Source organism: Myotis yumanensis, unplaced genomic scaffold (genome assembly GCF_028538775.1).
Source record: "Myotis yumanensis isolate MYYU_CA2020_CCGP unplaced genomic scaffold, mMyoYum1.0.hap1 SCAF_2, whole genome shotgun sequence".
NCBI lineage: Eukaryota > Metazoa > Chordata > Mammalia > Chiroptera > Vespertilionidae > Myotis > Myotis yumanensis.
Genome location: NW_027223753.1, coordinates 62,298,003 through 62,313,019, shown reverse-complemented (window position 1 = coordinate 62,313,019; position 15,017 = coordinate 62,298,003). Strand labels below are relative to the sequence as shown.

General features: G+C 42.3%; 1 pseudogene; it reads right to left on the bottom strand.

Annotated features, from left to right (window-relative positions):
- Window positions 1–5,420: 5,420 nt before the first annotated feature.
- Window positions 5,421–6,418, bottom strand: LOC139001864 (glyceraldehyde-3-phosphate dehydrogenase-like; annotated as a pseudogene).
- Between the last annotated feature and the right edge of the window lie 8,599 nt (window positions 6,419–15,017).

The following is a 15,017-nucleotide window of genomic DNA, read 5'->3' as shown; positions in this document are numbered from 1 at the left end:
TAAACATATACCAATATAACTAGTTTTTTTCCAGCTATTTTTTTAAAGATTATTTCCTGGGGATAAAAATATCCCTCTTCAAAATCCAGGACTTTGTTTTCAGAAAAGAAGATCTAATGTATATAGGACTCTTTTTACTCCCAGAAGCGAACGGGGCCCCAAACTCCCACTTTTTAGTCATTTAGTGTTGAAAATGACCACAAAAGAAATATGAAGAGCTAAAACATTTCCTCACTAAAGCATGAATTTTGCAGGCCCTTATGAATAAATCAAGATGAGTATTAGAATACAGATAGAGTTTATGGTCACATGAATATGGATAATAGAAATATAGCTTGTTTTTTTCCTGGAACAACATGTACCAGGACATATGTAGTATAATACTAAATGAATAGCAAGTCCACCGAAACTCGGTGAACATCGCGTCTTTCTTAGGAAAAGCCGTCCACATAGTAGATGTCACACTTCTCTCTTGGCAGGCTGCTGTTGCAGACCCCATCTTGATTGGGGTTGAAGTTCTTCAACCTCTGCTCTTTCTATCAAATGCCTGTATTTTTTGTTGAGTAGCTAACTTCCTATGTATCCCGAGGCCTGTTTTGCAGTCATTTTCCTTGGTAGTTATCCTGACATTCTGCATCACAGCCTCAATCTCCCTTTTTCTTTGTCCCTCTCCTTTTTCCCTGTCATGAAGTTTGTGATCATCAGCAAGAAGTCAATTTTGACTCTTTTCTCTCTCTGGAGCTTTTAGAGCTCTTTGCAAATACAAGGAGCACGACCCTGGAAATTTCTTTTCTCCCAGAAAGGGAAAAAGCTCCACTTGTCAATCAGTCATCCTGAGCATAAGTTCTCACAAAGGAACTCAGAGCAGCCCCTGTCTAAATCCATCAAGGGGGAGGGGGAGGGGGGTTGGGGGAAGGGGGGCTCACGTTGCTAAATAACTGTGATCAGCTTTAAAGTCTAGCTTCAGGGTTATTACTTACATTGCCTCTCATACTACTCAAACACAGCGCAGATGCACACAAAAATGAAAGAACACCGAACCCTTTGTTCCTGGACAAGTTTGAGGAGCAAAGCATTCTGAGTAACGGACTTTCTGGTTAATTGAATGTTAACCTATTTACCTAGGGCAGGGTTTGGCTGAAGGGCTCAGAGAGGTGAATGCCTCTTTTCAGATGTGCACAATTTAAAGATTCACCTCATACTACTTTGTTTCTTTCTTCTGGTTCTTCTACTTTATTTTATAGTGAGTTGTCCATATGTTTTTCTTACCTAGAGGTTATAAGCAATTTTAGAGCAGAAGTGCTTTTTGCTTCTTTGTAAAAGCTGTAAAATGTTTCACACTGTAGAAGTTCATTAATTATTTGCTCACTTTAATTGATTTTGCCTCTCTAATATGTTTTTAGATATATTGCTTTACCAACGATAAATGCTCACTATGTATGTCAATGCCTTAAGTAAAAAAAAAAAAAAAAAGACCTGAAAAACATGAAGCTAGAGGATATTTTGATGACTTTTATAAAACTTAAGAGCAAAATTTTTCCTTAAACTTAACATGTTTATATATATGAAAACTCATGCACTGGAGTGGTGAGGGGGGGTCCCTCAGCCTAGACTGCCCCCTCTCACAGTCCAGGAGCCCTCAGGGGTGGGCAGCGACCTGGCAATCAGGGGACGGTGACACCCCATACACCTCTGCTGCTGCCAATGCCAGCAGTGCAAGCCTCGGCCAGCCCTGGTTACCTGAGCCTCGGGTGGCACTGGGTGGCTGGGCAGCTGCCATCCGAGTCTTGCCTGTGCCTCAGGCCAGCCCTGCACAGCTGGGGAGCTGAGGGGACTGGGAGACTCTGGAGGCAGGCATGTGAAATGGCTGAGCCCGCCTTGCCATGTGCCTGCTGCCCCAGCAGGGCAGAGGGGACTGGGTGCCACCATCTTGTGGCTGTGGGCACCATCATCTTTGAGGGCATGACAATTAGCATATTCCCTCTTTATTGGCTGTGGGCGCCTCCATCTTTGTGACAATGTAAGAGTCAATTAGCATATTCCCTCTTTATTAGATAGGATATATATATATATATATATATATATATATATCTTATCTAATAATAGACAAACATGGTAATTAACTGTACCTCCGACATGCTTCCCATTGGCTAATCAGGGTGATATGCAAATTAACTGCCAACCAAGATGGCGGCCGGAAGCCAGGCAGCTGAAGCGAACAGGAGGCTTGCTTGTTCCAGTGATGGAGGAAGCCAAGGTTCCCCACCTGCTGCTGCCAGCCTCTGAGCTGCACTCTAAGAAACAATGTTGCAATTATAGAAGCTAAACAAACTCCAGAAGCCTGCTTTCAGGCAGCCGGGCCTCAGAGCTGGAGCTGCAACAGTGCTTCAATTATAGAAGCCAAACAAACCCAGATACCTGCTTTCAGCAGCCAAGGTCTCAGAGCTGGAGCCAAGCCTCAGAGCTAAAGCTGGCTCTCAGCTCCAGTGACAACCATAGGAGGTAAATAAATCCCAGAATAAAATTTAAAAAAAGATCAAAAGGAGAGGTTGGGAGCTTCAGTCACCTGCCAGCCTGAAAACGGCTCTCAGCCCCTCACCCAGACTGGCCAGGAACCCCAGTGGGGACCCCCACCCTGAAGGGGGTGTGACCAGCTGCAAACAGCCATAATCCCCTCACCCAGGCTGGCCAGGCACCCAAGCGGGACCCCCACCTTGATCCGGGACACCCTTCAGGGCAAACCAGTCGGCCCCCACCCATGCACCAGGCCTCTATCCTATATAGTAAAAGGGTAATATGCAAACTGACCCTAACAGCAGAAGGACTGGGAATGACTGGTCACTATGACACACACTGACCACCAGGGGGCAGACGCTCAATGCAGGAGCTGCTGCCCTGGTGGTAAGGGCGCTCTCACATGGGAGGAGCTCTGCTCAGCCACAAGCCAGGCTGATGGCTGCCAGTACAGCGGTGGTGGTGGGAGCCTCTCCTGCCTCCTCAGCAGCGCTAAGGATGTCCAACTGCAGTTTAGGCCTGCTCCCCGCTGGCAGGTGGACATCCCCCGAGGGCTGCCAGGCTGCCACAGGGATGTCTGATTGCCATCTTAGGCCCAATCCCCTGGGAGCAGGCCTAAGCCAGCAGGTGGTCATCTCCTGAGGGGTCCCAGACTGCAAGAGGGCACAGGCCGGGCTGAGGGACCCTCCCCGCCAAGTGCACAAATCTTTGTGCACCAGGCCTCTAATATATATATATATATATATATATATATATATATATATATACACACACACACACATACTAGAGGCCTGGTGCACGAATTTGTACACCAGTGGGGTCCCTCGGCCTGGCCTGTGGGATTGCGCTTAAACTGGCTCTCCAATATCTCCTGAGGGAACCCAGACTGCAAGAGAGTGCAGACCAGGCCAAGAGACCCCACCAGTGCATGATGAGGGCCAGAGAGGGATGCAGGAAGCTGGCCAGCTGGGGAGGGACTGTGGGAGGGCTCCAGGGCATGTCCAGGCCCTCTCATTCAGTCCCAATCGGCCAGACCCCAGCAGCAAGCTAACCTACCGGTTGGAGCATCTGTCGCCTGGTGTTTAGTGCATGTCATAGTAGCTGGTCAACTGGTCAACTGTCTGCCCCCTGGTGGTCAGTGCACATCATAGCGAGCAGTTGAGTGGTCTTAGCATATCATTAGCATATTACACTTATATTGGTTGAACAGCCAACTGGATGACCAGACACTTAGCATATTAGGCTGTTATTACATAGAATATATAAATATATATATATATATATATATATATATATATATATATATATATTAGGGACACACACACACACACAATATTTGTTTGAAATATATTCTACCAGTAATGTGAAAAGATAGAAGTGGATCATAGATCAATGAGGCACCTTGAAAATACTAGATATATTATTTAAAAGACTAAAAGTGATTTAATAATAAACTTTTATTCAACACTTCCTAGCTGTGCAGTGCTGTATTAGGTTCTCTGAGAGTACAGAAATTAGAAAGGCAAATATTGAGCCCCTACTTTATTTTACACACTGTCCTAGGTCCATAGGATACAACAAAATATGTCCCTGCTCCTTGGTCACACAGAACTAGAAGGGAAAGCCCACCAATTAACAATTAACATAATAAGTAAATTATATGGTAGCCAGAGGGGATAAAATAATAGCAGCTACCATTTATTGAGGATCTACTACATTCCAGGCTGTGTGCTAAATGCATTACATGTCTCAGCAACTGCAAGGACCAGCGGGAAGAATCCTCACGATCGAACATAAAGAAACAAAGTTCAGGAAGTGTCTAGCCATTTTGCTTTGTTGAAAATCTGATGCAGAATATGCAACAGGAAATAAAGTTGGAAAGGTAGCTTTAGGCTGAGACCTTACATTCATACACCATATACGTATTTTGGATATTATTCAAGTTTTTGAAGCTTATTTGTTTATTCAGCAGGGGAGTTGTAGGTTTAAAGCTGGGTTTGGGAAGGTTAACATAACTCTTAGACTACCTTTGGGTCATTTAGCTAGAGAAGAAAACCAAATGAGCCATTGTTTCTAAGGTCAGAATTACAGTTTTATCATTTGGAAGCACTGATGTGAAAAACAGAAAAATGACACACCCTGATATTTGTATCAGCCTGTGCAGTTTACAAAGCCCTCTCATGTGTATTATTCTGCTTGATCATCACAGGAACCCTGCTAGGTGGCATTGTTACCACATTTTACCAATTGAGATGATTTATGCAAAAGCACAGTCTGGCCTGGAGTAGATACTCAAGGAATGTTAGCTGAAGTGGAAAAATAAGGAGGCACAGGCTAAGGAAGCCTAAGCATATTGCCCAAGGTCCTATAGCTAAAAATACATGACAGAGACCCAACTTAAAGCCAGTTTGTCTGAGTATGAGTCTATTTCTCCTTGTTTATACCCTACCTTCTTTCCTGTCACCCACCAGAAATCCTCAGAAGTTCATGGAAAATGATAATCAAAGAAATCAAGTATAGTACCTAGATAGCTAACTTAATGCAAACTCCCAACATGGAACATATTTAGTATAAAATTTTATTTTAAGGGTTTATGACATATACATATATATTTATTTTGTATATATGCTTTTATGTATTACCATATACAGGGTATCCCAAAAATGTATATACAATTCAACAGCTGAAAGCGCAATTGATGTTTCTTTTTATTTTTTCCCCTGAACTTTATTGATGGTACACAACAAGGTAGGGCTCCCTAAACCCCTCCCCTTCTTTAGGGATTCTGGGATGGAAACTGGAGGTCAGGAGATTCTCAGTGTGTTGGGGGATCCATTTGGGGCAAGGAGTCCACTGCAGCTGAGGGCCTATCTTCCTCTTGCTAGGGCTGGTGTTCTAGGGGGCTCTTACTCCTTGGAGACTATGTGGACCATAAAGTCTACTACCCTGTTGCTGTAGCCAAATTCATTATCATACCAGGAAATGAGCTTGACAAAGTGGTCTTTGAGGGCAATGCCAGCCCCAGCATCGAAGATGGAGGAATGGGTGTCACTGTTAAAGTTGTAGGAGACAATCTGGTCTACAGTATAACCCAGGATGCCCTTGAGGGAGCACTCTGATGCCTGCTTCACTGCCTTCTTGATGAAATCATATTTGGCAGCTTCCTCCAGGCAGCAGGTTAGATCCAAAACTGACCCATTGGGGTTGGGGACACCGAAGGCCATTCCAGTGAGCTTCCCATTCATCTCAGGGGTGACCTTGCCCACAGCCTTGGAAGCACCAGTGGAAGCTGGGATGATATCCTGGGCAGCCTCTTGGCCATCACACCACAGCTTCCTAAAGGGGCCATCCACTGTCTTCTGGGTGGCAGTGATGACATGGATTGTGGTCAGGAGTCCCTCCACAATGCCAAAGTTTTCATGGATGACCTTGGCCAGGGGGCCCGAGAAGTTGGTGATACAGGAGGCATTGCTGACAATCTCGAGGGAGTTGTCATTCTTGTCATGGTTCACACTCATCACAAACATGGGGGCATCTGCAGAAGGGGCAGAAATGATGACCCTCTTGGCTCCACCCTTCAAATGAGCCCCAGCCTTCTCCCTGGTAGTGAAGACACAGGTAGACTCCACAACATACTCAGCACCAGCATCACTCCATTTGATGTTGGCGGGATCTCAGTCCTGAAGATGGAGATGGACTTTCCATTGAGGACAAGCATCCCGTTCTCAGCCTTGACTGTGTCTTTGAACTTGCCATGAGTAGAATCACACTGGACCATGTAGACCATGTTGAAGTCAATGAAGAGGTCATTGATGGCAACAATATGCACTTTTCCAGAGTTAAAAGCAGCCCTGGTGACCAGGCACCCAATGTGGCCAAATCTGATCACTCCAACCTTCACCATCCTGTCTCAGGGTTGTTGCAGGCACTGTGCAGAAAGAGCGGCTGTCTGATGAACAGGAGGAGCAGAGAGCCTGATGTTTCTTTCTTTCCATATTTAACCCAGTGTGTATGCATTGTTTTGGGACACCTTATATATGCATGAGTGTATGTGTGTGTATATATAATATTATATTAGGTTGCTAGGGCTGTCGTAACATAATATCACAGGCTGGGTGGCTTAAAAACAGACATTTATTTTCTCATAGTTTTGGAGCTGAGAAGTTTAAGATTGAGGCAGTGGCAGATTTAGTTTATACTGAGGCCTCTTTCCCTGGGTTGTATATGGTTGCTTTCTCTCCAGGCCCTCACATGGTCTTTCCTCAGTATGTATGCATATCCCTAGTGTTTTTCTGTGTGTGTCCAAATTTCCTTATCTTATAAGGAAACCAGTCATATTGGATTAGGGCTCACCCGTAATGGCCTTATTTTAACTTAATCATCACATTAAAAACCCTATTTTCAAGCACAGTCCAATTCTGACGTATTGGATGTTAGAACGTCAACATATGAATTTTGAGGAAACCCTCAGTTCACAATTTATAAGGCAGGCCCTGTGACAATGAGATAAGACAGGGTGCAGTGTGGTGTATCAATGGACATGATGGGCTTTGGATCCCTATAACCTGGGGTTTTTTTGTTTTGTTTTGTTTTGTTTTGTTTTGTTTTACAAAAAGCTCCAATATAACCTGGGTTTTAATCCCAAGTCCTTTGCCAGTTTTCACCTGTGTGGCCATGAGTTCATCACTTGACTTCAGTTTCTTCCTCTGTGAATTGAAGACAGGAGGGCTTTCTTGGCAGGTTAGGGTGCAGATTAAAATAATCTATGTGCACGGTGTAGCACAAGGCCTCCCCCCCTCATAGGAGCTCAGTAAAATGTTGGCGCCCTTTTCCCTCACTGTCCTGAGGGAGTTCATGGGGCTGTGCTCTCTCAGATAGAGGCAGACATACATACAGAAAATTCCACTAGAATTATCTAGTGCCACGAGGGCTATGTGCCACCATACATAACAAAAGATTTTGTTTGCTTGAGTGTTTTTGGTATGAATTTTACCAGGATATTTCTGTAAGAAATAGGCACCCAGATCACAATTCTATAGGAAATCGTTAGCTCAGTCTAAAATTAAAAAACAAACATTTAAAAATGGTATGTCATGTCCAAATTATCAAGGTAAAGAAAAAGGGAGGAATGACAAGCCTAGATATTTTATCCCACTGCAGTAGGCAGCCTCTAACATGTCCGGCGATAATCCCCGCCTCCTGGTGTTCACCCTCTTGTTTAATCTCTGCCCTCTTAAACATGGGCTCACTTAGTGATTCCCTTCCAACAAACAGAATATGGCAAAAGTGGTGGGATGACACTTCTGAGACTGAGTCACAGACAGACTGTGGCTTTTGTCTCCACTGCTCTCTGGAGCATCCCTCCCATCCCCCCCACTCTCCTCTCTCTTTCTGTTTCTCTTTCTCTCATTGCCAGATGCTGTGTGCAAAGAAAACCCAGGTGTCTGTGGAGAGGCCCACGTGATGCGAAACCCTGTGAGTGAGTTGATGTGGAAGCGGATCTTCTAAGTGCTGCCACAGCCCCATGAGCAGGCTTGGAAGAGCTTCTCCAGCCCCAGCTGAATCTTGACATGATTGCAGCCCAGCCAACATCTTGACTGAAACCTGAGCCAGAGGCACTCAGTTAAGCTGCATCTAGATTCCTGACCCACAAAAAAGAGAGATTATACATGTTTGTTAGTTTAAGCTGCTAAGTTTTGGGGTAATTTGTCACACAGCAATACATCAGTACTATGCCCAACTTGGAACAAATGTGTGTTTTTCTAAGCACAGGGATATTTGCACTTCATTAAACTCGAGTATTTCAATAATATAATGGAAACCTATGTTTTATTTCTTTATTAAGAACTTTGTATATATATATATATATATATATATATATATATATATATATATACCATTAAAAAAAGAAGAGAAAATCTAAACAGAGGATGACTTTAATTAAAAAAAAATATATATATATATATATTTTCATTTCAGAGAGGAAAGGAGAAGGAGAGAGAGAAGTATCAATGATGAGAGACAATCATTGATTGGCTGCCTTCTGAATGCCCCCTACTGGGGACTGGGGATTGAGCCCACAACCTGGGCATACATCCTGACCGGGAATCAAACCATGACCTCCTGGTTCATAGGTTGATGCTGGACCAATGAGCCACATCAGCTGGGCTAATATATATACTTTTTGCTTAGTAGAATCATTGGGTGAAATGCTGTTAGACTTAATAAAATAAAAAATAAGCAAAGGTATCTTATTTTTACCCACTAGGAAAACAGTCAGGCATGGCATGGCGTGACATGTGAAAAACACTGAGTACCACAGTAATAAATCACAACACAGTGTAGGATAAAACTAAGGCCCAACACAGCATAATGTAGGATCCGGGCTCACAAATGAGGTCTGTGCACAGAATGCTGGCTGCCCAGAAGGGGGTTAGAAGAAAGCATAATGAAAGGATCTCAAGAACAGAAGGATCTATATAACTGAAAACAGACATTTAACTTTTTATGCTACTAGGTACAACTGCAAATGAATTCATCATCCGCAGTTTTTAAAGATAGGGCACAAAATATATAATGGCATTAATACATTGAATGTATATGGTGTTTTCTTGTCTGCTTTTTCACAGCTGTCATATCTATTCTATGCTGCCTCATAGTTGTGAATTAGTAGAGATTACATGTTTTTGTGCCCCATTTTACAGATGAAAAACAGAGATTTGGCTCTACCACCTTGGGAACACAAATAAACTAAACCATATCTCATTGCAATAATTGGATAATTTTAGTTTATATCTTATAAAACAGCTCTCTCCTCTCTCTCTCTCTCTCTCTCTCTCTCTCTCTCTCTCTCTCTCTCTCTTATCCCCATCGATCTACCTTCCCATCCATCAGTTTCTGTACTTATCTAAAGGTAAGCTATCTGATCATTTCAACTCTCTAACTCTCTCTAAGGCAGTCATGGCCCAGAAGTTAAGGCAAAAGATTCTCAGCGTTGGTTAAAATAGCTGCCAAAGACACTAAAACAGACTCTGACATAGGAATGCTGGGCTCTCTAAGGAGATCTCAGACTTTCTACACAGAACCTATGGACCCTTATTGTAAACACAATGCTAACAAGTTTGGTTTGGTTGGTTTTTTTTATTTATAAGACCAGAGCGGACAGAGGAGAGACTGAACAATGGTGGTGAGAGGCTGACACACAGGGAGCAATCTGACAGCAAGAAGGGAAGATGAAGAAATCGAAAGGCAACCATGGAACCAGAGAAAACAGTTTTTTGGACACTTTTAAGTTGGCAATAAACATTATGACCTGTTTCAGAGTGCTCTGCAATAAATAATGCTCATAATTATCACCCCCAAATCATTAAAATGTCAAAATAAGGCCAGCACAGTTAAGGAGCAGGCATATCTTGAGTACTTATTTTGTAGCAAGAACTGTGCTGGGTGCTTTACAGACATTATTTCTAATCCTGAGGTTTTGGAGAGAGAAAAATGAGACTTCCAGAGTTTAAGCCACTTTCTTAAGCTCATAGTGATGTTAATGAGTGTATATGAGCTAGGACCAAACTCGGATTTCTCTGACTGAAAACCACTCTGTCCACCATTCCGTATTACCTGAAAGATGCCATGGAAGCTGATTTTGGTAAACAACAACAACAACAACAAAACACCCAAAAAACAAACTATGCTTTAGTGCCTGAGGGTATAATTTGCTAATGTGGAAGCCCAATCAGTCCTGTGTTACCTGTTATTCCTCCTGAACATCAGGTAAATAAAGTGTTAATCTTTGTGGACTTTTTGGTGGGGAAAGGAGTATATTTTCTGCTCCACATGAGCAGAATTTTTAAAAAGTGAAAATTATACAGCAGCAGAACAGACTGCTTTGTTAGAAAGTGAGGTTCCCACCTCTGACAATATTGTAGCCGTTACTATTTAACTATAGTAACGGCTACAATATTGCTGGAGACCTTATTTCTTTTTTTTTTATAATTTTTTTTATTGCTTAAATTACTACAAAGAGTATTACATATGTCTCCTTTTTTTTTCCCCCGCCCTTGACAATCCTCTGGCCTCCCCTACCCCCCAGTGTCTTATGTCCATTGGTTATGCTTATATGCATGCGTACAAGTCCTTTGGTTGATCTCTTACCCCCCCCCTTCTGCCCTCCCCACCCTCCCTGGCCTTCCTGCTGTAGTTTAACAGTCTGCAACTCTGCCTCTGTATCTATTATTGTTCAAAAGTTTATAATGGTCTCTATTATCCATGAATGAGTGAGATCATGTGGTATTTTTCCTTCCTTGACTGGCTTATTTCACTTTCACCTTATTTCTATCCAGACAAGGAAATGGGTCGCTAAGAATCTGCCACGTTTCTAAGAATCTGCATCTCAAAATCCCTTTTCTTCCTAATATGCAGTGTTTCTAACAACTCTTAAGTGGTGAAGAAAGACTTGCTATTAGATGAATTATCACTCTTTAGAGCACAAAAATAGTGAGTTCAACCCTCTTGGCAGTTGCATTTAGCTGAGTAATTTTTTGTGTCTTTAATTATTTGGTGTCAAATGGATCACTTCATGTTCAATGCTTAATTACAAAATCTTTATCATCCCCAAATACTTTGTGCTTAACATTTATTAAAACCCTTATTTTCAGTGAGGCAAACCTCATTTACCATCTAAAATATAATTTTTGTAACATTTTGTAGATAGTAGTTATGAACTAATAATATACAGTGCTGTTTGAAATCATCATTCCTTATGTTATACTTTGAAATTAATTTTTCCTTTTGATTTTTAATGCAGTTCTCTTGTTCTATTCAAAGAACGGTAGGGTGCCCTCCTAGTCATAATTTTGACCAGTCATTTTAAATTGCTATTTAAGATGAACTGAGTAGTGTTTCATATGAACATTTCTATTAAATTTCCCATGATGTTACTTATGACTAATAAGTAACTACAGTGGTTAAAAAAAAAGCTGAAGGAATATATAATCAAACATTTTATATCTTACTTAAAACAGATGAAATAAACCTAAAGCAACTATGTGAGTAAAGATAAATACTTGTAAGAGGAGTTTCATTGATTAATACATTTAGCTATTCATTCCAGGGCTGCTTTATCTACTAGGCTCAATAGGCATGATGTGAGGGATTCACAATGCTTTTAGGTACACATGAGCATGTTTTATTTAAAAATCAGAAAGAAAAACACTTGAGGTCAAAGTTCATTATATGTTTTTAACATATAGTATTATATATTTTATCATATAATATTACATATTCATCTTTATATCAATACATCTATAAAATATAATTTAAAAAATTAATGAAGAAAATGGCCTACAAAAGCAAAAGTACCTAGGTCCCATGCAGTCATTCTAACAAGATTTACTGAGCTCCCTACTATTTGTCAGGGACTGTACTAGAGCTGGTTCATGTGTCGGGTAGAGGGGAAAGTGGAGTAAAGTGATAGACTGGATAAAATAAAGAGGACCCAGCTTTTGTCCCCAAGGAACTCATGAATTCCTAATTAGTGGAGAGAAGATGTGAATCGATTGTTACAAGGCAGTGTGGTAAGTGGTATTCTAGATACAGACAAGATGCATAGGAAGTACGGAGGCGGCAGTGACCGGCTCTGCCTGGTAGCGCTGGTGGAAGGAAGGATTCATATAGCACATAATAGTTACATGGAGTCTTGAGAAATGAGATGGATTAATAAGGAACTAATGAGGGAGGCTATGTTCTTGGCAAATAGATGGCATGTGCAAAGGCCTTGGCATGTGATAGGTCTTGGTATTTTCCAGAAACTGCAGATAGTTGACTGTGACTTTGCAGAGTATACGCAGGTACCTGGGGGTTATAGGAAAGGTAGGTAGGGTCCAGAACAAGAAAGGACCTGGGTGCCATCATTGCCATGCCAATGAGATTGCATTTTATTCTATAGGATAAAGGCTACATTTCTTAGCCTTGTCCTCAAACACTTTTACCATCTGGCTCCCACCTATAGTACCATGTCCCAAGATGCTCCACCAATATGCTCCACGCCAACCACCCACATGGATTTACTTTCCCACTTCTGCTCTCATGCACATGGTCTTCCTTTATCTGAATTTCATGCCGTCCTTCTTGCAAAACAGTCATCTCAACAGGGACTTCCTCCCTGAAGCCACCTCAGCCCCAGGCAGCACAGTCACAAGTTCAAGACAATTCAGAGCTGAGAAGAACCTTTGGGATTATCTAGTTTTTAACCTTCATTTTACCGATACAACAGAGGCCCAGAGGGATCAAGTAACATGTGCCCATTTCTATAGTCAGTGAGAAGTTGAAGCAAAATGAAACCTAGTTTGCCTGACTTTTGGTGGGAACAGTTCTGTAGCAATTGTTTTCACAATTCATTTGGTGATTAACCATGTACTGTCTTGACATAGCTGATGTCATCTTCAACTATTTAAATTTCCCTGTTTGATTTGTTTATACCATGATGTATTTTCCCAACCAAATGCTATTGCTCTGTGGGCTGGAACTGCCTCTTACAGTGATTTCCTACAGGACCCAAAGCAGTGGTTTGGCATATCAAGAAGCTCTTGCATAGTTAATAATCTGATTTAGTTTTTTCATCATCACGAAACAATTTGCCTACATTATAGAGATTGTTAAACCTATGGCAAGATGGAAAACAGCACTTGTCTCAGTTTGAGTTTCCAAGAGGCAGGGACTGTGACATAGATCCTGTGCTCTTGACTTGAGGGTGCTCTCAAAAAAATCCTGGGAGAGAGTGAGGGTAAGAGAAAGGGGAAAGCAAGTCTGGCCTTGGCCACCGATCTTCTGGGGTTTCTGGAGCATAAATCACTGCAGAGTGGTCCAGCCTTGAGCAAGGAGACCAAGACGTCTCTCCAACCTTGCTCACATCCAGGCCTTATCTGTGGGTTGTCCCATGGTGGTGGCGGGGGAGGTGGTGAGAGGAGTGTAATCTCCTGGACTGCTAAGGAGACTTCTCTAAAAGGGGGATAGCTGTGAATCCTTGTTAGGCAACCAGCACAGCAACTTGGGATGGATGTACGGGCTCAGTAAAGGAAATCTGGGCAGAACACCCACAGCATCTATTACCACTTTCATCTGGTAGACCACCCCGCACATCCCCCCAAAAAACTAGCCAAGAACACAAAACAAAACAAACAAAAAACAGATGATAGAACCAAATATTGATCTTCTCCATCTACATTTTGGCCTCTTCTATTAGAGTGTACATTTTCTCAAGTTATTCTCACAGAGCCTTAACCTAACCTAATGTCCATATTGACCTTTATTCTAATAAAAAGAAATTTAATGTACAAAGAAATATTCAGTTGTTCTAATGGCATGGCTTGCTACCTCAGAGGAATTTGGTCACTGCTGAGAAAAGGAAAAATACTCTAGATCTCAGAGATGAGGTCATTTCCAAGATTCTGAAGAACAAATACTGCAGTTTGCTATTATGCCTCTAAATAACAACTGAGAAAAACAGCAAGCCCCAAAATTGATCCCCATTCCCAGCCCTCCAAAAACACCAAAAAGTAACCTACACATAATACTAAAATAAATTAAATATGCCAAGGCTCATATCAATGGAGATTTGTTTTAAAGAAATGTCTGTTGGGTGCACAGGCACAGCTCTGGAGTTAAACCACAATCTGCCAGCAGTGTGGGGTCTGGCTGTGTGTCACGTCCTAAAGACACGTTCCCTTTGGACCTTAAAAGTAATTTCGCCAGTTCTGATCTTACTTTGAGCCCAGCAATTAGGAGTCCACCAGGTCTCTGCTGATTCAAATGATCTCATTCTGATCATTCTCACAAAAGCAAGTTCACATTTTACTCTAGCATTGGAAACCTCACTTTATTCCAGTAACTCTGCCTTGCCTCCCACTGAGGGCCTGTGTCTGCATTGGAATTTGGGCTTAGCAACCAAAGGAGGCTTTGCCCTTCCGAAAGCTTTCTCCAGTGATTCCAGGCAGCAAGGAAAAGGCCTGGATCCACAGTGTGATTCCTTTTTCTGCAGTCTTCTTTCTTTTTTTTTTTTAAGTATATTTTATTGATTTTTTACAGAGAGGAAGGGAGAGAGATAGAGAGTTAGAAACATCGATGAGAGAGAAACATCGATCAGCTGCCTCCTGCACACTCCCTACTGGGTATGTGCCTGCAACCAAGGTACATGCCCTTGACCGGAATCGAACCTGGGACCCTTAAGTCCGCAGGCCGACGTTCTATCCACTGAGCCAAACCAGTTAGGGCTTCTGCATTCTTTACCTGCTGCTCCTGCGTTGATTTTTATCTTCCTTATTTTGTGTAGCTCTCCTAGTGTGAGGTTCAAAATTCAGCCTTCCATTGGAAAAATATAGCAGGAGGCTCTTGCAGATGGACTGGAGCACCTTGAAGGTTGGCTGGCATGCCGGCCCCTGTGCTGTCTGTATCCTTTAGTAGCCGCCCAACCAGATGCCAGGCAGTGCCTATGGTTTGGCACAGGATGC